The following is a 23,245-nucleotide window of genomic DNA, read 5'->3' on the forward strand; positions in this document are numbered from 1 at the left end:
ATATTCAAACTTTCCTTTTCTGTGTGTTAGACATGAATACATAATTATTTCACATTTTTCATGCAGTGTCTATTATCATGTATCTGACAGTTACAGAAATAATGCATTAAATCATTTGTCAATACGTTTTTTCTTAAAAAGGAAAAAAATGATTTTTTTTAAAAATACAAAAGAAACACAATTTTGTACATTTATGGTAAAGTACAAAAGAGTAATGTAAGTGGAGAAATCACTTTGCCCATATTAGGGGAGACTGGGGTTAATTGGAACATGGGGTAAGTTGAAACATTGTAATTTTCTTTAACGCCTGTGAAGTAAATTTATGCAATACTGCCGTCAATTTATTGTTATTAATAATACAACTGTTCAATAACAATAAATTGAGGGCAGTATTGCATAAATTTACTTTACAGGCATTATAAATTACAATGTGTTGACTACATGTATATTCATGAAGTTAAAATTGTTAATATGTCATAGCTTTGTTATAATGTATACCTTATCCTTGTCCAGTTTCGATCAGATTTTTAGTGTATGTCTGATTTTGCTTTATCTCTTTAATCATATTATTTTCAGCTTGGTGTACCCCTACATGTAAATATACTATTAGTAAATTTTGATGGTGATCCTCTCATTGGCAATGCAAACAAGATCTGTGATGTCACGCATGTAATGTCACATGCAAAAACGATTCACCATCACCATTTTTTTACTGCTCTGCCATTTACCTGTCACTGCTACATGTAGACCAAAATGATTCTAGAAACCGTTTGCACTGTTGAGGGTGGTCTTGTACTCTCTTGTGGCATCTGATCCTAGTACATGTAATTCTCTGAAAATTTGCAACGTTTGTTTAAAAGGTCCAGCAAAAGAAATAAAAGAGTTTAGCACCGTCAAAGTTCGTCTTGCACGTCTGGTCCGTACTCCGTAATGGTCAGAATATTAGTTGCCATTTTGCTTGGGCGACAGTTTGAGATGCCCGCACTCGGCAATCAATATCTGACTCCCCAAGCTGCTGATCAATGCAAATTACTGATACATGTACATGTATGTGGTATCAAAATGTTTTTATAGAATGGATGAGAAAATCCCTGCAATCTGATTGGTTGCAGAGCTACATTGTATGCAAGAATTTTTACTGGGCTGCATGAACGATATTTCGATAATCAAAACGATATCCATCGTAAACAAGCCATCGCCCGAAAAGGTCATTGTGATGTCATCGCGCATGTACTGTTACGCTTGTTTACGTCAAAATTTTAAATGTTTGATCAAGGCAGAATGAATCAAATAAAGGATGTAAAATATCTGTAAGTACCAATACGGTACCGTAATTGTCATAGGGATTAAAACTGCCTGCATACCCGTTAGTTGAGAAGTCCAGACATACGATCTAACGTTAGATCTACTGCCCTGGGCTGGCTGTGCACAGCCAAATCTCCACTGCAGGCCCAGGCAGGCGCTGGCCCCCGGCGCGGCCCGGGCATACACACACAGCTATTGGAGGTCGGAGGCTGCCTCAACTTAACGTTAGATCTAGTCAAGCAAAGCTGTATCTGGCATTTTGGGTATAATAATGCCTTTGTGCCAACATATTATCCAGTTAAGCCCATATTTATGTTGTCCAGGGTTATCAAAGTGTCTGCATTACATTTTGGAATTTTCTTGCATCTGGTAAATAATTCATGCCTCCGGTAAAAGAAATCATGCGTCCAGTAAATTTTTTCATGCGTCCGGTAAATTGAATTTACTGGACGCATGAAATTATCATGCATCCGGTAAATCATTAATTTTTGTGGTTTATTCAATAAAATTTTTCCATTCTATAAAACAGATAATGCATGGGTTTCTTTCGTGGGTCAGTGGAACTATGTGCACACGTTAACTTTGGCATTATGGTCTAAACCATGCCAAAGTTACCTTGTGCACACAGTTCCTATATACTGACCCACTCTAACCCATGCATCATTTGTATAATAAAAAATAGCTTGAGATCATTTCATTTTTTAAGATGGGTTGATAAGTTTTATCAAAGTACATGTACAGTAAGAGGGAGCTGCCGTAACGTACAAACAACGCAGAGGCTTTGAATAATGCAGCTGAGTCAATGCACTTTTCGTACGTGTACGATTGGTGCATGGGTGTGCATACGTGATATCGGTGTGTAAATGTATTGGATATCTCATACATGTATATGCGACTTTCAATTTACCCATCATTGCTTTGCTGTTCATGATGTTCTTAATTAACAATGGAGCAATTTCAGGAGAAGTTTTTCTTTCATATACAGTTTAACAATGTGGAAATCTAGACTCTACATGTATTCCAGAGGATTTGATGCCCCCCTTCTCATTTATGAAATTCTTCAAAGATTCCTCTGTCAAGTGAGAATAAAGAGGAATATCTACAGTTTGCATTTGTTTCTTTCCTGAATTTCAAAGGTTACATTACTATACAGTGACTCTTACTGAGTTAACAAAGAAGCCCAAACTCCACACCACAAAATATGAATTTTAAAGTTCCTTAAGTTCCAGTATTGGATCAACCATTCATTATTTTTTTGTAGTCCAAAGTCTAAACACAAAGAAGGAAATGAAATAAATATTGCATTTGGTGAATTTAATCGGTGAATTCAGCATTACATTTCAATGTCTAATGCAAACATACAGTACATGTACATTCATATTGTGCAGCAACAGTTGTTTGCATTATTTTCTACATGTACATGCACATATTACAATAATAACTTAAGCTAAACATTTTGTAGGTCTTAAAATATCAATTTATTTTGTTGTAGATTTTGATAATACTCTGCTTTTAAATAGCACACAGCCATACATGTACTTGTATTGTGCTTTGCAGTCTTACAGAAAATTTATTGGATTCTGGCTTTCCTGCCCACAATCTCTATGCATGCTCCATTTCCACTCCCTGGGTTGCATTCCAGCAAGAGACTCCCAAGTTCAGTTTACAAGTAGGCATATACAGCATGGGGCATTGGCTTTATATTTGGTGAGATTTCCTCATCATTGGAATGATAAATAAATCAGAAGTGAAAATGGTTTAGAGCTTTAAAAAGTTTTGCAACATGTAGGGAGTAGGGGCTCTGGATTGTGGAATTACATTTATAGTGATGTAAGTGTAGTTTACGTGTCACTTGCCTATACATGTTTATTCTGTTTAAAACATCTTAAAATCCATAATTTGCGATTTTTTTGGTTAATACTTCTTAAGATATTCTGATCATTTGTTTAAATAGAAGCATTAAATAATGTCCGATAATCTTATAGTCATGCACCTTGAAGTAAAATTGTTTACAATTTCTTAAATAGTGAAGTTTATTTGTACATGCCTTGGAGGAGCAGACTTCAAGCGATAAAATAAAGACTTCCTTTCCCTCTTTCGTGTATCTTTTTTATGGATTTTTGTCAAATTTCCAATGATAGTGTACACATGTATGCTTTAAAGCAGTGTGGATATTGGGGTGGACACCCCCCCCCTTTTAATTAAAACAAATGGAATGGAAATTGATATGGTCTGTCTGAATAATGCTCTTGCATAGCGAGATGTCTCACAGCTTTTCTCATTAGTTGGATCGACGTAGACAGGTTTTAGATTGCTAATATGAAAGCTAATCATGATCTTTAAAACCTTTTTTTATTTGTAGTAGGATTGCCCCAATGCAAGATACCCACTTGCATGCATATAATTCATTAAAGACTTAATACCGGTAACCTTCCTTCACTATGTAGGCCTACATGTACATGGTCACAACTGGTGGCTATTTTCAGATAGAGCTTGATTACGGTAACAAGATTTTGTTGCTGTATTAATGTACAGTACAGACGTTCATTATCTGAAATACATGTAGATCAATAAAATAAGAAATAAAGTTAATGTCATGTATAAAATATGAATGATACTTGATGATTGATAATGAAGATACATGTATGATCAATAATGTCAATTTACAAAATGGCGTTTTTGATGACATCACAATGACCTTTTGACCTTGAACTTGTTATACACATGACATCATAAGTCCCCATATGTGATAATATTTTGAAGAAAATTGATATAGGATTTTTAAATTTTTTTGGGAAAAGTAAGAGGTTGGAAAAATAGAAATAAACAATGAATAAAAAAGTAAATTCTACAAAATAAGTAGTTGATCTGCCAATTTACAGATTAGCCTGATGCATTCAAGTAAAATATTAAAGGGATCACGGGGCAGGAATGTGAGTGTGAGCTCAAAAGTAACTCAGAATTTCAAACCTGCCTGATCACAAATATCCAATAATATATTGTGCATTTTCACCTGCCCTAACCAGAGATTGGTTGAGAACCATTGTTTTAGTATTTATGAGGCAGAAATTTAAGAAGACTCTTGTATTTTCGATATAAGGGTCATTCCATCTGGATTCACCCAGTGGTTGCACCTGACCGTCTCAGAATTTGTTGTAATTTGGTACACATAAAATTCACCATGGCCCATGTAAAAAAAAAAAAATCCAATTGGTCCATCGGTTCTCGCGCTACGGCCCGCCCTTTTCTCCTTGTTTTGACAAAAATGGGCGTGACTCTCAAATTTCAATGGCCACTGCGTCGTAACGTGTTGACCAATTTTCATGAAACTGGTACCATTTATTAGGAAATTCAGAGAGGAATCCAAAACATGCATCAAATAATGTATTGGAGCGATTTATAAGGTTTGACCCTTATTTTGACCTTGAGTTTGACCCCCGGACAAATAATTTTTTAACTTTATTTTCGTGTATGTTAATTATTTGTATAATATTGACAAAATATGTTAAAACCAATGATGATATTTTATTTCTTCACCTTTTAAAACTCTTCCAAAGATACCATGAAATTTCACTCTAGTCCCACATACTAATATTCATGTTAGTAAAGTGTTTACCAGTTACATGATTTCTTCCAATATTAAGTTACAGTATGCAAACACATGAAAAGAAATTAAACTCATCAGTTCACAAATGAAACATTAAACATTTATGCTCATGAATAGGTATCTGTTTAGGCATTTTGATGTTCAGCAATATATATTGTTAGTAAAGTGTTTATTTTCATCATCAAATTGTTGAGTATATGCCTACATGTATTTAAGGCTCCCAGACTTGCATCCTTAGGGTCCAGGGTTTGAGCCCAGGGGGCAGGGGTGAACATGAGATTTTTTTTCTTTTTAAAATTCCACAAATGGTCCTTTATGACCATTACAATATATATAAAATAAAACATTGGACAATAAAAGAGATTAAAATCTCTTTTAATGTACAATATGTACATGTACATGTACAATATGTGGATGACCTACACTTTTTCACACTACTTTCTCATTTTACTCTTTTTCAAGAGTATTCAACACATTCTTTTCGTATAAAGAGAAGTTGATTTTTCATCATGATGATTATATTGATCTCAATAAACATGCTGATTGTCTTCGTGATCATGAAATCAGAGATAGATCACCTAATTCGTCCTCATGACGAATTAAAATTCTAGTTTCTATTCATTTTGTTGGTTTATCGAAAATGGTGTTCGGAAGTGAATTTCAGCGTAGATCCAATTCTATATTGACACTTACATGTAACTTAACAACTGAGATCATTGTCTGTTCAGTTAGTTCATTTACTAGAACTTGAAGTTGAAGTCATGACAAAATAAAAAACAAAATGAGAAGCAGTGGATGATGTGATATCCAACACAGAACTTAAAGTTGAATGCACGTGACAAGAAATGCATGCATAGCGCATGCCTTGAGCTTGGAAAGGATGAAACCGGAAGAAGCCCGACACAGTGACGTCATAGAATCACAATTGCATTTATAACATCTTTTTTGTTCGTGATTCTACAGAAACGTCTTTCCAAATGCCCCTTTTCCATGTTTCATGTTTGTGATTTGAAAGATGTTTATTTTCACTTTTGACTATAAAACTCAAATGTGATTCTGCAGAATCATGATTCGAAGAGTGATTCTAGGGTAAAAAAGTGGCGCATAAATGCAACCTTACGTGTAGGCAGCCTGTGAAATGCATGATATGACCTTGGAGAAATTCCTATGAATGATCTGGGCTCCGTAACCCAAAGATTAGCGATCAATCGCTAAATGAACTGACCAATCAATATCAATGTTACATGCACATTTGGTTTAAAGTACTGACCAGGAACCAATCAGCGCGGTTCTTTCATATTTGCAATCCATCGCAAACCTTTGTGTTACGGAGCCCTGGATATCTCTTATTTTGAAATGTATGTACATGTAATTAGCCACTTGCATTTGCAGTGTTTTTTTTTTTTTGGGGGGGGGTGGAGTGCCCAGCAGGCCTACTTTGCATGACACTGGTAATGTATATGTACCCAAGGCCAATACTGTACTTTCCAATCATGGTATAATTTTTTTATCAGAAGTTACCAGATATTTTTGGATGGGTATGAACGCACCTTCTCATCACTTTAGAATTAAGAGGATTGAATGGAAGGAGACGAAATGTCGGACTGGAGATAAAAGATTCAGTCCCTGTAACGTGATGCCTTGTTAGAAATCCACTGTAGGAGACGGACATGATACACAGCTGAATGATGTATACAATCAATCTTAACTAATTAACATTTATCCAATTTGCTATAATTTCAGACAGCACAAGAAGTTTATCATCTGCTTGCTTGAGCATCTGTGTTTGCTATTTTGTAAAAAAAAAAAATGAGGGGGGGGGGGGCTATTCTCACAACTCTTCTTGTCAATGTCTACATATTCGAATAAAGAAAGAAAGTCTTGATTTTTGCTTAGAAATATGAAATATGATTTCTAAGTTGTACTATGATGATGGTAAATAGCACTGCTTTCTATTTTGATTCAAGTTGTATTATAAACAATCAGAAGTATGATCTTTAAAGATTCAGAGAATGTAGAATTATGAAGAAAATGTCTTTCCTTAATTGAAACCGAAGAAGTGTATTCCAAGTGCCTGTCAAAAGACAAATGCACAAAATGTGTATAGTTTATGAGCAAGTACAATGTAAAAATATTTGTGGGGGCATAGATTTGCCTACATGTACATGTACATGTACAGTACATGTACATGTACAGTACATGTATTTGGTGAGGTATTTTTTTGATAGATCCTTCAAGAAGTATAAACTGTGTACAATATACCTGTAATGTACATGTACATAGTCATGTATGTGTAGATGTACTGCAGGCCTACATTGTAAAAATCTTTGGATGCATAATTTACCCACTTATCTGATGAATCATACTCATTACTTGCTGTTGCCAAATGCTGATTGATTGATTAAGAATGTGACTTGCTTGTCAACGTTACAATGGCGACAGTATTTCTCTGCGTATATTGAAACATTGTACCTGTACATAACATGTACATGTATGTACAACACAACAGACTTCCTTCAGATCTAAATTTGTTTATTACAGTTAATAAATGCATGTTGAAGCCAGTAAGTATAATTGACAGGGGCTATTATGTAACTTAATAATACAAATGTAGTAGTAATGATGATGATTATGATAATAAATTATGATAAGTTTATGAAAAGTTTGCTCATTGACCCCAGTACCTTTTCCCTGTAAAGGCTCTACATGTTTTTAATACTTTCCATGACAATAACAATTAATGAATATTTGATTCTAGATAATAATCATACCCAGACATATCTACATACATAGGGCTGATCATGCTCCGTTATACACTTATATTTTTTCACTCAGACATGTTGGGGTGTGTACATGTATAGAGTATGGGTTTACATTTTCATGCATGAGTAATTTGTGGTTCTGTCAAAGAGAAGCTTCCCATTATGTTAAAACTTTGGAATTTGCCACTCAGTGAAATGCTACTTTGGTCTTTAAAGGGATGGTCTGGGCTAAAAAAAAATTTATATCTTAATACATAGAGTAGAATTCACTAAGCAAATTCCGAAAATTTCATCAAAATTGGATAACAAATAATTAATTTATTGAAATTTAAAGTTTAGCAATATTTTGTGAAAACAGTCATCATGAATATTCATTAGGTGGGCTGATGATGTCACATCTCCACTTTCAGTTTTCTTATGCTATTGCATAAAATCATATTTTTTTCATTATTTTATACTTGTGTGAATATTATGTCTCCCTTATGACATGTTGCAGCACGAAATCAGTTGTCAATCCAATTTTTCTAGTTCTTGGAGGAAAAAACTTGAATAAACCTAATTTCATATAATAAAATACAAAAGAACAAGTGGAGATGTGATATCAGCCCACCTTATAGAAATGGCATCTCTGAGTTAATCTTTGTTTGATTTTTTTTTGAGCAGAAAAACAAACAAACACCAAATAGATATATTAAAGTTTTAGTTTTGTGACCTAGCATGCTATCATTATTGGTTATTTGCTGTAAATTCTGTAAAATTATTTTTTTTATAGAAAATTGGGAAAGATTTTACTTGTGCATATCTGTCTGTATATCCACTTCTATTATGTAAATATTTTCATTGTGAACCATGGACTTTATGTAGGCTATGCTGTAACACATTTAAAAATTCAAAACTGTCTTATTCTTTGATTGATTTTCGTTAAACCTTCATAAATGTTCTCTGTTTTTCTGCATCTAATAAAACACCTTTACTGTCTGGGATGGAGTTACACACACAAAAAAAACAACAACATTTTTTAGAAACTTTATTCCGTGTTCACATTTACCTCCGTAAATGAGTTTAGACTTAGTGGAAACAAGTTTTAACATGTAATGGGAACTCTTGAAGTGGTCCTGGAAGCTTCGATCTTTTTGGTCTTTCAAACCAGTTGGGAAAGCCACCTCAAAACCGCATTGCCTTGTTTAACTGTAGGTTAGGCATGATCTAATTAAAGGGGAAGTTCACCCTGACAAAAATTTTATTGTAAAAATAGCAGAAAAAATAATAAAAAATATTGCCGAAGGTTTGAGAAAAATTCATCAAATAATTAAAAAGTCATTTGAATTTCAATTATTTGATTTGTGACGTCATATGCGAGCAGCATTCCTACATAGCGAATGGTAAAAAATCAATGAAATGTCATTTTCTCAGAAAATTGAAAAAGGTTTTCACTGTAACTTTTGTATATCAAAAGACAAATCATTTCACACCCGATCATGAAAAGAAAACAAAATTAAGTCATCAGGAACCATACAAAATTTGAAATTCATACATTTTATATCAGATAACACATGGGGCAGCTGCTCGTTTATGACGTCACAAATCCAAAAATTTGAACTCTAATAACTTTCTTACTCTTTAACGGATTTTCCTCAAACCTTCACCAATATTTTTTACTATTTTTTCTGCTATTTTTACAACAAAGATTTTTTCAGGGTGAACTTCCCCTTTAATGACGTGATGAGTACATCACACTCAACTGAGAATTTAAGTGACATTTTTAAAATCACACTTCAATGTTTGTGAAACATCTTCCTGACCCTGTTAACATTTGTACTTTTGAAGCACAACAATCAAATGCGAATAATGAAATGACGTCCTATCACAACCAGACTAACGACTTGTACTCTGAATTTATTGATTGTTGTTCTTCAAAAGTTCAAATGTACATGTACATGTACAGGGTCAGGGAGATGTTTCACAAACATTGAAGTGTGATTTTAAAAATGTCACTTAAATTCTCAGTTGAGTGAGATTTACTCATCATGTAATTTGTTAGATCATGCCTTGAGGATGCGCGCTATTAAATTAAATCAGGGTCTCAGTTTTATAATTATAAGGGGAGCAATAAAGAGCTCTCCTAAAACTTTGAAGAGGAGTGGTATGGGAGCACTGCAAAAGAGCTTATTGACATACAAAGTGAGCTTTTTTGTCTGATTACAAAATGGATGGAGGAATGTACACTAAGTTATAACAACCAAAGGAGACAAAAGAAATCAGATGCCTTTAATATATACAATATTTATCCCACTTTAAAACGTGTGTTAAATTGCATAAATGTAAACTTAAACTTTAATATTTATTAAAACTTGACTGAGAATGAGGTTTGCATGGTTGGCTCCAACACTTTGATCATTGACTGACACCCGTTCTACATTCAAGTTAAGTGATGTCAGAATAGAGATGATACATGGAAGTGAAATGTTGCACAAACAATACAAAAGTGTTGCTTGATATCTAGTATTTGTGCGTTTATCATTTTATGTCACAAAAAAAATCCAATTCGCTTAGGAGAGCGATAAATCTCTCTACCTGAAATCGATTAAGGCAAGCGGAAGTGAGTGATCGCTCTTTCTCCCCTTAAAACAGAGACCCTTTTAAATACTGTGTATGCCTTTGCTTTGCATTCATGCATGACTCCAAGTCATATTTTTATTTGTGAAACAGCCCTTGGAGTGAACAAATTTAATAGAGAAATTTGCAGATTATTGTTGTACATGTAGTTTCATCAAAGAAGCCTACTCAGACAGGTCAATGTTTGATCAATATGTTTAAAGGAAAACATGCTCCATAAGGAACCTGTACCCTAATTTGAATTTCATTTTCCCAAATTAAACCCCTTAACATGTAGTTCTATCTCAGATTTTCTCCATGACCCTTTTGTATTATAGTTACACCAATGAAATAAACTCCAAATCGACCAATGATGTAACATGCAAAATAATTGAATTTTGATTGGTCTGGGTGTCTGGGGTCAGTTTCATTGACGTGATAGGCGTATTCAGATAACCTCGAAGTTCGTCAGTTCCAGGTATTCTCTGATAGGAAAGTATGCCTTGATCTGCTACGATCAGAAAATTGCAGGTTAGTTTTGTCAATGTGAACGCAAATTACTTGTAAAAGTAAATACCAGCTAAATAGTAGGTTCTTGTCAAAATAACAAGAATTTTCACAGGGAATTTTCCAAGGTCATGGGGATTTAGAAAGTGTAAAAGTAAATTACCAGAACTACATTGTATCTCAACCGTGCAAGCAATTTTTTGTGAACACTTTGGCCTTGCCTGCTTATCAGACCACAGTACGCATGCTTGTAACCTTTAAAGCCTGTGTATAGCTTTGGTAAAGGGTCAATAATGTGATTGATAATCGAATATCATCTAATATGACAGTCTTACTGAAGCGTAGAGACCGTTAGATATTTTTCCAACTGCACTTCTCTGAGAAAATTTCAAATATTCAAATCTTGGATATATAGTGCCCTCTCTCAGCAATGCTAGTTTTAAATTAAAAAATGGGCATTCAAGCACTTATCTTATAAATTTAGTGATTAGATATCCAAAAGTTACAGACAAAGAACATATCTTGAAAGTTTCAGCCCATTCCATGATTTGAATAGGATTTAATTGAAAGACAAATACACACAGATATTTTAATTTGATCGGGTGACCCGATCAAGTTAAATTTCCATGTAAAATTGCAAAATTTATCATGTAAAACACATTTTCATTTTATATCCTCCACATCATAACTGTTATAGGGCATATCCATTCATATTAGCTAGCAATGAATTGGAATAGTGATAGGTGCATTTTGTTGGATTTACCAAAACTATACACAAGCTTTAAAACTTACCTCAAAATGACCTGCTTCGGGTTAGTGTGAATGCAGAAATTATGGTTTATTTTGAGGCCTGAACAAGTTCTTATAATTTAATGGATATTCTGGAGATCGAGATGGTCTGAATACAACTTATTTACAAGTACCGCATACTTTTTTGCTGTCTGCAAACATTCGCTATTCCATTTCCTAAAAAGCAACTCTTTATTCTGAATAGCATTTACCGGTACATGTAGTATGCTGAGCTGAATAGCAAGCTAGCGACTGTCCAAGTACAGGATGTGGATCTATAGTGGCATGTTCATCGCTGTGTACGGGTCTGCCACTTTCCTTAGTATCATGCATGGTTGCATTGTTTTCTACTTAATGCGTCAGTTCATTGAATGGGCAATGGTTTTCTGGCCCTGAAAATTCACCTGAGAGATGCCTCCTGTGAATAAATCATCTTACAAGCGCACTCTGCCCTTTAAATTATTAGTAGTGTTGGAATTGAACATGGCAGATGGGAAGTGATGGTGGTAACAGAGAAATTCTAGGTAGTAGGGAAGGAGGAAGGGCTCTCTGAGAAAATTAAAATGTAGTAATCAACAATATATTTTGGAAACAAGCATTAAATCATATAAAAGATGCAAATGAGGAAGAGTTTCTATGGAAAAAAGGTGTGAAATTGTTTTATTTGAATTGTCAGAGTTTTGTTTTAAAATTATTAGTTGTTGATACCATAGCCTGTGGTTGATACTACAGCCATCATGTACTCCATCTATACCCCCACCGACACTATGCTACCACCACCTCCTCCTCCTGCTCATTCTCCATCTCTTTCATTTCTTAGTGCATCCATGGAGCTTGCTCCTGCTAGCCTCCAGTGAGTCAGTACAACATGCCTGGATGCCATATTTAGCTGCAGTCTCTGCTGCTATGGAAATGTCAGGGGTGAAATAGTCTCAGTCACCAAACCCTATTTCATCTTGACCTACACCTCTTCGTAGTGGTACTTTCCTTTATTTGGAGTAAATCCTTGAGCTTTTATACATCACGGCACAGAAAGCTCTAATAAAGAACTAATGGGATTGGAAAATAAACAGTCAAAGGTTCTTCCAAATAATTCCCAGTCTTATTCTTACAGTACATGTATTTGATCTCTGTGTTAAAAACTCCATTTAATTTCCCCCTATGTTCAAATTATTATTTCGACAATGAAGGGATTAGGCCTGAGTTATTTTATGTATATGACAGTATTTTGATTTAATGTTAACTACATGTTCCAAGAAAATTAGGAATGTTATTTATTTTTTTCTCTAACTTACATCAATATGTACATGTGGGACAAGATTATCTGGAAAAAGCAACCAAAGAATGTCATTTTTATAGGAATAAATTACACTTTGTACCAGTGGATAATCCCAGAATAAGTTATTTAATGAGCACTTTTATCTGCCCCAAATTATATCCATGTTTTTTTTCTTTAAGAAAAAAAAATGATTGTGTTGTATCATAATAGCATGCACTGTATGTGTACTTTGTTTTTAAAAAATTTGAAGTTTTCTGAAAATTATCACAAACGGATTGATATTTTCCTTTTTATTATTGATAATTGTCGGACCTGATCTTGAAATATACATGTACAGTATTTTCATCATCACGGACATGTAGGTCCGTCATACATCTTCATGATGGTGTATCTTTTTGTCACTGGTCATTGGCACTACATGTATAAGAGTTTAATGGCTTGTTTGACAATAATCACCTCAACCCAAAATTGGAGGAAAAGGAATTAGAGTTAACCTTGAAAAATTATTCATGTAATTACAAGAACAGCATTCCATATTTTTATTTAATGAATCTTTCACCCTGAAATGTCTCTTACCTTGGGTATTAATGCCAATACAAATTGCTTGTGACTCAGAGTCCTTGTTCCCTAACACGATTTTCCTTTTGAAATCATTGTGTTGAATGATATGATGTGATGAAAGTATTGTTGGGTTCTTGCAATCAAGTTTTACCCCTTCCATTGGTAACACACGGGATTCACGATGCCTTTTTCTTAAAAGTTATAAAGAGATTTTAGAATATCCATTGTACTGGTATACTGCAGAGTGCGTGTTAAACACACTATATGTAATCAGTTGTATCTTTGTCCGTGTGTCTGCAATTGGGTGTGTTTTGTATAAAGTTATTGAACAAATTTTTCAGTGAAGTCTGATTTATAATGTGCATGGCACCTACATGTAGATATATCAATGCAATACCACAGAAGCCTTTTGAGTGGCTCATGATAAAATTTATATTAGTACAGGGGGACGTTCACTGTCCCAATTTTGTTTAGATAGGTTAAAGCAGGATATTGATGTTACGCAAGTAAGCGAAATACACAAGCTGTACATGTATGTTTTTGTGAAACAATGATCTGAAAATTGTAAGTTTGCCATCAAAATGGACTCTTTGCCCATGAAATTGGCATTAACAAAATTTCTTAAAGGACAAGTCCACCCCAACAAAAACTGGATTTGAATAAAAAGAGAAAAATTCAACAAGCATAACACTGAAAATTTCATCAAAATTGGATGTAAAATAAGAAAGTTATGGCATTTTAAAGTCTCGCTTATTTTCAACAAAATAGTTATATGAACGAGCCAGTTACATCCAAATGAGAGAGTTGATGACATCACTCACTCACTATTTCTTGTGTATTTTATTATATGAAATATGAAATATTTTTATTTTCTCATCATTGTCATGTGAAATGAAGTTTCATTCCTCCCTGAACACATGGAATTCCATTATTTTAACATTATGTGCTTCAGGCAAGGAGGTCCTAATCGTCAAATTCGTAAAAAATTGAAATATTGTATAATTCAAACAATAAAAAAAAAAGAAACAGTGAGTGAGTGACATCATCGACTCTCTTATTTGGATGTAACTGGCTCGTTCCTATATCTATTTTGTTAAAAATAAGCGAAACTTTGAAATGTCATAACTTTCTTATTTTACATCCGATTTTGATGAAATTTTCAGCATTGTGCTAGTCTGATTTTTCTCTATTGATTCAAATCAACATTTTTCTGAGGTGGACTTGACCTTTAATATCTTAAATTAGAGGATCTCCTCAGCAGAAATTAAACAGAGAAATGAATAGCAACTGTTAATTGGAAGTCACAATATTTGGTATTTATGAAGTTAACCAAAGTAGTGTAACTAATTGAATAATAGGTTTGTTGTAGAGCCTTAATAACAAGGGATATCATAGGGGGAAGTCCCTGAATAAAGTAGTGATCACATGTTGCTCTTAAAAGACAAGTCCATCCCAGATTAAAGTTGAATAAAAGGAGAAAAATCTAAGAAGCATACCTGTAACTACGAAAATTTCATAAAAATCAGATATGAAATAAGAAAGTTATGACACTTTAAAATTTCACTTGATTTCACAAAACAGTTACTGTAAACGCTGTTATTTTCGCGGGATTAATTTTTCTTGCTTGGCGGCTTCAAAACATATTCGCGGGTTTTTAAATTCGCGCTGCACACTCCACAATAATAAATGACAAAGTCACTTCCTTCTTGCCGATCTGTTAATGGTTTTGATTAAAATTTCAGCAATGAAATTGTATTTTCTGATCATAATTCTAGCTCTAGGGCGGCATAATTCAGCATTGTTTTGATCTAATCATGAGCTTTTTTGACATTTAGCGCAACTTTTATTTGCGGGGTGGACATCGGGAAGGCAAAACGGAGGCACTGCTAGATGCTGGCCTGGTATGGACGGCCGAGCACTGGGTAAGGACCGGGGGGATTATGGCTACTAGTATTGAAAGTGCATGGGATCAATCAACAAACATAGGCGATCGACCCAACGTCTTCTCAAAAACTAAACAGATCTAAACACTCACCAATCAAACAGCAAAAACAGTTTATATTTCAACCAAAATCACAATTTGAATACCGATCTGCGACTGTTAAAAAAATGGCCGCATTGCTTTGAAACAAATTCTCGCGATGCATACGAATTTGGAGCTCAAGCTTGCTTGCGTAAATGCCACCCTCTTTAGGTCAAACTATGCTCTCTCTTTGCCAAAATGATGCACGCAATTGAACTGCGGTTCAAACTTGCATTAAACTAGATGCTCATAAATTCATGCTCACTGATCTTGCCGCGAAATATATGCGGAAATTTCCACACCGCGAAAAATTTCCACTTTTACAGTATATGTACATCCTGGTCAGTATGCAAGTGAGTGGACAGATGACATCATCCACTCACTATTTCTTTTGTATTTCATTATGTGAAATTCAAAATATTTCTTATTTTCTCCTTATTGTCATGTAAAAAATAAAGCTTTATTCCTTCTTGAACATGTGAATTACCATTGTTTTTACATTTACGATCCTGTCAAGTCGGTCATTTATTGTCAAATCTGTAAAAATTTGAATATTGAATAATTCTAACAATAATAAACCAAAGAAATAGTGAGTGAGGGTCATCATCACTGCGCTGTGTATATTTCTGGTGGTTTTTTTTTAAATAAGAGAAACTTCAAAATCTAATAACTTTCTTATTTTACATCCCATTTTGATAATATTTGTTTGATTTTTCTATTGAATAAAAATCAACATTTTCCTTGGGTGGACTTGACCTATCATGTTTGAATGAATTGATAACATGAGTGCATCTGCATCATGGGCCCATTCTAGCTTTATCAAGTGAAGAACAAATTGCCTGTGACTGGATTAAAGATGATGTACATTGTAGGCCTGTACATGTGTACTTTGTTTTCCTTGGATTTAATATAAAGCTTCATGTAGGAATAATAATGCATACCGGTATTCTTCCCATTCAATCGTCAAATTTGTGATAATGTCTGCATATCAAGACTATGCGAGGCAGTAGATGGAAAGCCTGCTTGTGTGATGAGGGTTTTCACAGTACGAATACACAGTCAATATTCCAGGATGCCTATGTACATCAATGTATCTTTTTAACACAGACATGTATACATGTAGTTCATAATATGCACACATGTGTGCGCGATGATCTGGTGACCTAATAAATTAGTGCAATGAATTTTATAAAGATGAACTGGATTACTATTTTTGACAGATGATTTAAAGAGGCCAAAGTAATTTTTGCTCCGAAGGTAAGTAGTCTCTGTCGATTTTCCATGCATATTTGTCTTAATGTCAGCATCAGTGGTTGTATGACATGTAGGACTAGGTAAGGTTACAGTACCAGCAAATGTATGTATTGTAGTCCTTAAAAGATGAGCAGTGTGGGTGATGTGGAGGAGCCATGGTGTAGTGGTTCTGACTCTCGCTTTGTAAACAGAGGGTCATGTGTTCAAAGGCTACCATGGTCTGGCGTCCTTTGGCAAGGCGTTAACCCACACTTTGCCACTCTCGACCCAAGTGCTAAATAGGTACCTGGTAGGATGTGAAAGTCATCTGTATCTTGTCCAGTAATGTGTGCACTTCACCGCCGACTGAACACTCCCCTGGGAGTGGAGAATGCGCATACATTGTGTGTGGGAATGACTGATTGAATCCGATGACCGGGGTAATAATATATCTGTAAAGCGCTTTAATAGACACATCATTCTGATGTAAAGCGCTATATAAAAGCAGATTATTATTATTGTTATGACTTTCTACCTTTGAATAAAGTACTGCATACTATGATATGCACTGTACATAGGCCACGTATTTGCAATGTGTAGGCCTAATGGCCTATATTACAGCAAGAGCATATTTTTTTTGTCAATTCTAGTACGAGCAGTTGTATAAAATGAATCAGATACTGTAAATTGGCCTGGTCATTAATATGCACTTTGTGTTGTTGTAGGGCCTGTATGATCTGTATCCATTATAAAAATCAAATTGTGATATTTTTAGTTGACGTTTTATCCTGCATTGTAACAATTATCTCCATCTTTATTTTCAAACTAGAGGTGAGAATAAGGAGCTAATTAATATAGACATGAAGTTCTGTGTATCAATAGCCAATAATTCTGAACTGTATGGCTTATAATATGATATCTACTACATGTATGGCTTGAATTCACCAAGATGGTTTTGAATCTGTGGTTTGAAACCATGATTTATGATTTGTGCTGTTCACTTACATGTAAGTTATGGCATTAATGAGTCAACTGTTTGCTTTTGTTTTTACTAAAAGCCCCCATCACATGCATTCTGAATCAAGCAGAATTGGCTCCTCCAGTTGGTCAAGTTTTTCCAGGCTGCAATTTTATTATGGGTTTTGATGATGATGATTCTCAGTACATTCTTCACCTGTGTGATGTAGAAAAGAGATGTTCAGATATGCATCACACAGATCGTTATTCCAATTTGTATGCACATACAGGGTGTTTGTTTGATCATAAGATTAATCAAATGTAGAACAGTAGAACACACCCCTTGGGTTTGTAGATAATTATCTTGGTAAAACTAGCATGCTGTATGTATACTGAGAGTTAATCTGATTCTTGAAGTATGTTCGGTTGGTATTTGATAAGAGAAAAAAAAACATCAATGAAAGTTGCCAAAAATCCATCAAAGAATAATCAAATTTATCATGTTACCACTTCCCCATTTGCCATTTTGGTTTTGATGAAGAGTATTTTTTTAATTGAATCTTGTATGAATTTTAAATGGGTGTGTGTTGGTTGGTTTTATACTAGTTTCCATAGTTACTGCATGCTTACTTGTAGAGTACATGTAGGAAGTGCATGATGGCGACAAGCAATTTTGCTCTTATGACAGCCCAATTCTCCCCTGAAATTCCCCGAAAATGTGTGCTTTGGGGGTGACCATTCTTTTTACCCCAATATCTGTCATAAACACTGTTCAAGATTAGAAAATCAGTATTCTAACTACATGTATGTCAGGATAATATTTTTTTACTGCATACAAAACATCAATGAACGTTGCCAAAAATCCATCAAAGAATAATCAAATTTATCATGTTACCACTTCCCCATTTGCCATTTTGGTTTTGATGAAGAGTATTTTTTTAATTGAATCTTGTATGAATTTTAAATGGGTGTGTGTTGGTTGGTTTTATACTAGTTTCCATAGTTACTGCATGCTTACTTGTAGAGTACATGTAGGAAGTGCATGATGGCGACAAGCAATTTTGCTCTTATGACAGCCCAATTCTCCCCTGAAATTCCCCGAAAATGTGTGCTTTGGGGGTGACCATTCTTTTTACCCCAATATCTGTCATAAACACTATTCAAGATTAGAAAATCAATATTCTAACTACATGTATGTCAGGATAACAATATTTTTTTACTGCATACATGTAATGTAATTGAATGTTTCTCCTAAAAAAGCCTTAAAATGAAGAAATAACCCAAAGTTGCACTGTGCAATCACACCAATGTAGAAAAAAAAAGATAGCCCCTAAAAAAATAGAAACAAGTTCCTACCCTGCTCATTAGTCCTACTGACATAAGAAGACTGTTCATCCTTTTTAAGAATTGTGGATTAAAATATAGGCCTATATATTATTGCAATCGTGCATCATTAATTCCCGAACTCATGCTTGCCTATGACTTTATGCTCAGAATGGCAGATACACCCTCAACTTGGCTTGGCCCAGGACTTACATGTAGGTTGCAGGCTTGGCTGCCCACCATCCCTGATCAACGATGCCCTATATGTTAGCTTTGCCATATTACTACATGTAGTTGAGGGTGTGTTTATGCTTTCATTGCATGGACAGAATCAGCGTTTTCAAACGTCGTTTCAGAATGAAGATTGTAAACGTGGTTCTGGAAGTGCTGTTTATAAATGCTTAACTTTTCAGAGGCGAAATCACAATCTCCAGCTGGCTTTGCATCGTAATTTTTGTTGAGCAGGAAAGCGAGGTTAAATTGGGCTCGCCCTTATTGGAAAGTGTATATTTTCCGAGTGTTGTTGTGGATGACTATTATTAAACATCGAACAATTTCCAATATTTTAGTAATTGCATGGAGCTACTTGACATTGCCATAGAATTTCCATCATGATGAGGATAATAGTGAAAAAAAGTGTACATAAGATAATAAGACATCTATTTGTTTATGCTACTGGGGCTTCTGGCTAAGTGATGTCTCCTCAACCTAACTCATGTTCTGGGTTTTTATTTTTTTGTAAATCCCTCAACATTCATCGTGATGAAAAATTAGAAGAGAAGTACATGTACTAGTGCTTAAATTAATGATCACATATGCAAATGTATATTGGTCATTTAAGAACCAGGGAAATGAGAGGTAATTCTGTGAAGGTAACCATGTGACTATTTGCCTGCGGATTTTCATCTTACCGGAAGCATGTACTAAATGACGTGATTTAAACATGTTTACGAACGTGGTTCTATTTATACTTCCCCAGAAACCCTGATTCTGGTCTAACAATGTTTTGAAACGTACCTTTTTGTGAGTTTATGATCGGCGTTCTGAAACGTTTCAATGAAAGTAAGCATGGACGCAACCGTGTTTTGGACTGATCACGTAATGGAAACGCTGATTCTGGCCTGAAAAGTAGAAGCATAAACATGCCCTGAGTCTACTCAAGAATAGGATAGCAGAGCTAAAATGGAATCCAAGGCCATCAAGGCCATGGCTGTAGATGCCTATTGATCAGCCTCTATAGGGCCGTCTGCACCAGCCCAAGTTTTCAAATTAGCGAGATACTTCTGATCCGGCAAATTATCTAGATCTAAATCTCGAGATTGCAATCCTGAGTCAAATTGGGATTATTCGCAAAATAGTGTGCTATTTTACGAATTATCCTGCTAATTCGCAGGTGCAGATGCGCTCGGGATTATAGATGTATATTCACGGTATCAGACCATAATGCATCGATGCCTCACCTAAGCAAGAATCGCTGTTCTTGCGATGGTGGAGATGGGGTTTGAATCTCGAGATTAATCGCAAAGAGGGTCAATCAGGCTTAAATCTCAAGAGTGAGCAAACTCTTGCTGGTGCAGCACTGCTTAATGCTCTTTTTTTCGTGCACTCTTGAATTTGTCCCATTTTTACTGTAAGTGTAATATAGAAATGTGGCCAAAAGAAAAAGACAGATCCTGAAGAATTTTTAGTTTCCATTACTGAAATCATGCAAATCAGGATGTTAATGACATGCTCGCACAATAGAATGTTTTAGTGTCTATCATAAGAAAATAAATAATTTGATAGGAATAATATTCACTTTTCAGTATTAGAAATTTAAATATAATGTGCCGTATTTGCCGAATCAGTTTGGAGGAATAGAACCATTTACATGTATTCTTTATTAAAAATCAAATACTGAAAAAAATGCTACGTCTGTATGTCAATGGAATTTACATGTATACATGTACATGCTCAAGTGTGCCATGATAAAAATTCATAAGTCCACAACTCTGTTATTTCTTGATTGATTCACGCTGAACCCTCATTAATTCATTTTCGTTATTCTGCTTTGATTATGACTGATGCCAGTGTGAACTGTCCCATGATTTGATACCAGTCAATGTTACAGGTATACACTGCTTCATATGTGAGGTAGGGACCAAATTGTTGAACTTAGATCAAATGATAAATGGATAAGTTTTGATGGCTCAAGACTATGCTTTTTCGGTATTGATATTTTCAATACCGGTATTACTAATAGCTTCAATACCGGTATACCGACTAATACCGAGTAAATTCCCAATTTATTGTACAAACAGTGTCCAATGTTTGTTTAGCCCTGATATGGCCTCGGATAAAGAGGGGATGCTTGTGGTCAGCTGAGGAATGCTCAGCATGGTCCGTTCTCATTGACAAAAACTTTCTCTTTCTTTACCAAAAGTTATACGATCATGCTCTCTCCCAACGAGAGCTGTGAATTACCTGTGCATGTGTGCAAAATTATCTCAGCAAGCACAAACATGGTACGAAATCAATAAGTCAAGTTGCCAAATGTTACACGGCACAAACTCACTGCTACTTACTTTGCTAAACATGTGTACATGCCCTAACTTCCAAGCACCAAAATTCCCTGCTAAAACTGTCAAGGATATTTGCGTGATTTTCCCTTCACCGAACTGACCCCACTCATTCACATTCAGATTCACCCCTTTTGTTTACCACTCACATCAACACGTGTTCGTCGAAGGTTCAAAGTTTGTTGACCTCAAATTTTGACGTCTCGTACATAACTTTTCTTATAAATGTCCATTGTGTTGACCCCCCCCCCCCCCTCTTGTGAATCTCCACGTTGTCTAAAAGTAACCCCCCCCCCAAACTTCTTATCCCTGGCTGCCTCTTTCTCACTCATTTTTTCTTGCTTTTGTTTTTCTTTATCTCCCAAGCCCCTTAATTCTTCACTCTCTCTTCCCATCGGCCCATTCTCTCCCCGCCACCACCCCTCTCTTACCACGAACAATCAACATCCTCTTCTCCGAATCTCGATCTTCTCTTTTTTTGTCAATTTCATCTTTCACACATGCCAAATTTTAGTTGATCAACATCTTATCACGCCACGAGACCATCATACAATCAATCCAATAATTAATTTTATTTTATTCATGACCGCACATGCACAAAACGGATACAACACCCATCACAAATCACACAAATATTCTCAGCCACTTTCTTCCATTTACAATCACTTCACAGATCAAAATAAACAAAGAGGGATGGCGTAACATTTTTTTTCCTGTTAATTTTATCAACATTTTCTGTCATTTTTTAATTTTCATATTTAATTTATTTATTCATTAATGTATTATTTTTTTCTTTATGTATTTATTTTTTTTTTTTGGGGGGGTCAGACGGTTTTTGTAGCAGGCTTATAGTATAAAAGTAAACTTGTCATAATTGAAACAAGTCAAGAGCAGTCCAGAAAAAAAAAACATTGCATAAAGAAAAAAAAAGTGTTAATCCCTGTGGTTTGTCTGTCAATGCACAGCACCCCCCCCCCAAAAAAAAAAAAAAAAAAAAAACTCAGTGGATATTCCCATTGATACAAGTTAAGAGCAGTCCGAGAAAAAAAACTTGCATAAAGAAAAAACAAGTGTTAATCCCTGTGGTTTGTCTGTCAACGCCCCAAGCCAAGGTTGATACTTTGTTGAAGCCCGCAATACACCACGTGGTCAAAAGGCAGGCTAGGGAGTGTTTCAAAAAGAGTTTTTTCAGTGATTTTGTTTGTGTAGAGGGATGATACAAGCTATGAAACCCTCGCATGTGATTGGCGGAAAGCAAATCTGTTGTTGAAACCACTGAAAAAAACTCTTCATGAAATGCTCTCCGTCTCGGTCGACTTCGTTGTTTACTGTAGCTGTGTACACGAGTGCATGGAGCTGAGCCGACATGCACCCCAGTATCAGTAGCGGTGGGGCCGAGGCCTTATGGTTATGCAGCGGCTAACGGAGCTCAGACAGTAGTTAAGGGGCGATGTATTCATTTCGAGGTTAGATTATTGGATTCTGATTTCATTAAATACGTTGAGAGAGCCAAAGAACTTATTGTTTTGGCTTAATTTTACTGTAAAAATACCCATAAACGACAATACAGAAGAAAATACCGGTATGATATTTTCAACTTTTGGTATGACGGTATTTCGGTATTGAAATTTCAACGGCGGTATCCATACCGGTATGACTTTCATACCGAACGGTATTACTAATACCGGTATATCGAAAAAGCTTACTCAAGACCACTTTTAGGTTAATAGACCAAAAATAATAATT

General features: G+C 35.1%; 1 long non-coding RNA gene across 1 annotated transcript in view; it reads left to right on the top strand.

Annotated features, from left to right (window-relative positions):
• Window positions 1–15,814: 15,814 nt before the first annotated feature.
• The window catches only part of LOC121411015, a 29,791-nt gene continuing 22,360 nt past the window's right edge, over window positions 15,815–23,245 (top strand). Inside the window, exon 1 of the long non-coding RNA XR_005969410.1 lies at window positions 15,815–16,685. This is a non-coding gene — a long non-coding RNA (uncharacterized LOC121411015). The remainder of the gene's footprint in view (window positions 16,686–23,245) is intronic.

The sequence above is a fragment of the Lytechinus variegatus genome, chromosome 3 (genome assembly GCF_018143015.1).
Source record: "Lytechinus variegatus isolate NC3 chromosome 3, Lvar_3.0, whole genome shotgun sequence".
NCBI classification, from domain to species: Eukaryota; Metazoa; Echinodermata; class Echinoidea; order Temnopleuroida; family Toxopneustidae; genus Lytechinus; species Lytechinus variegatus.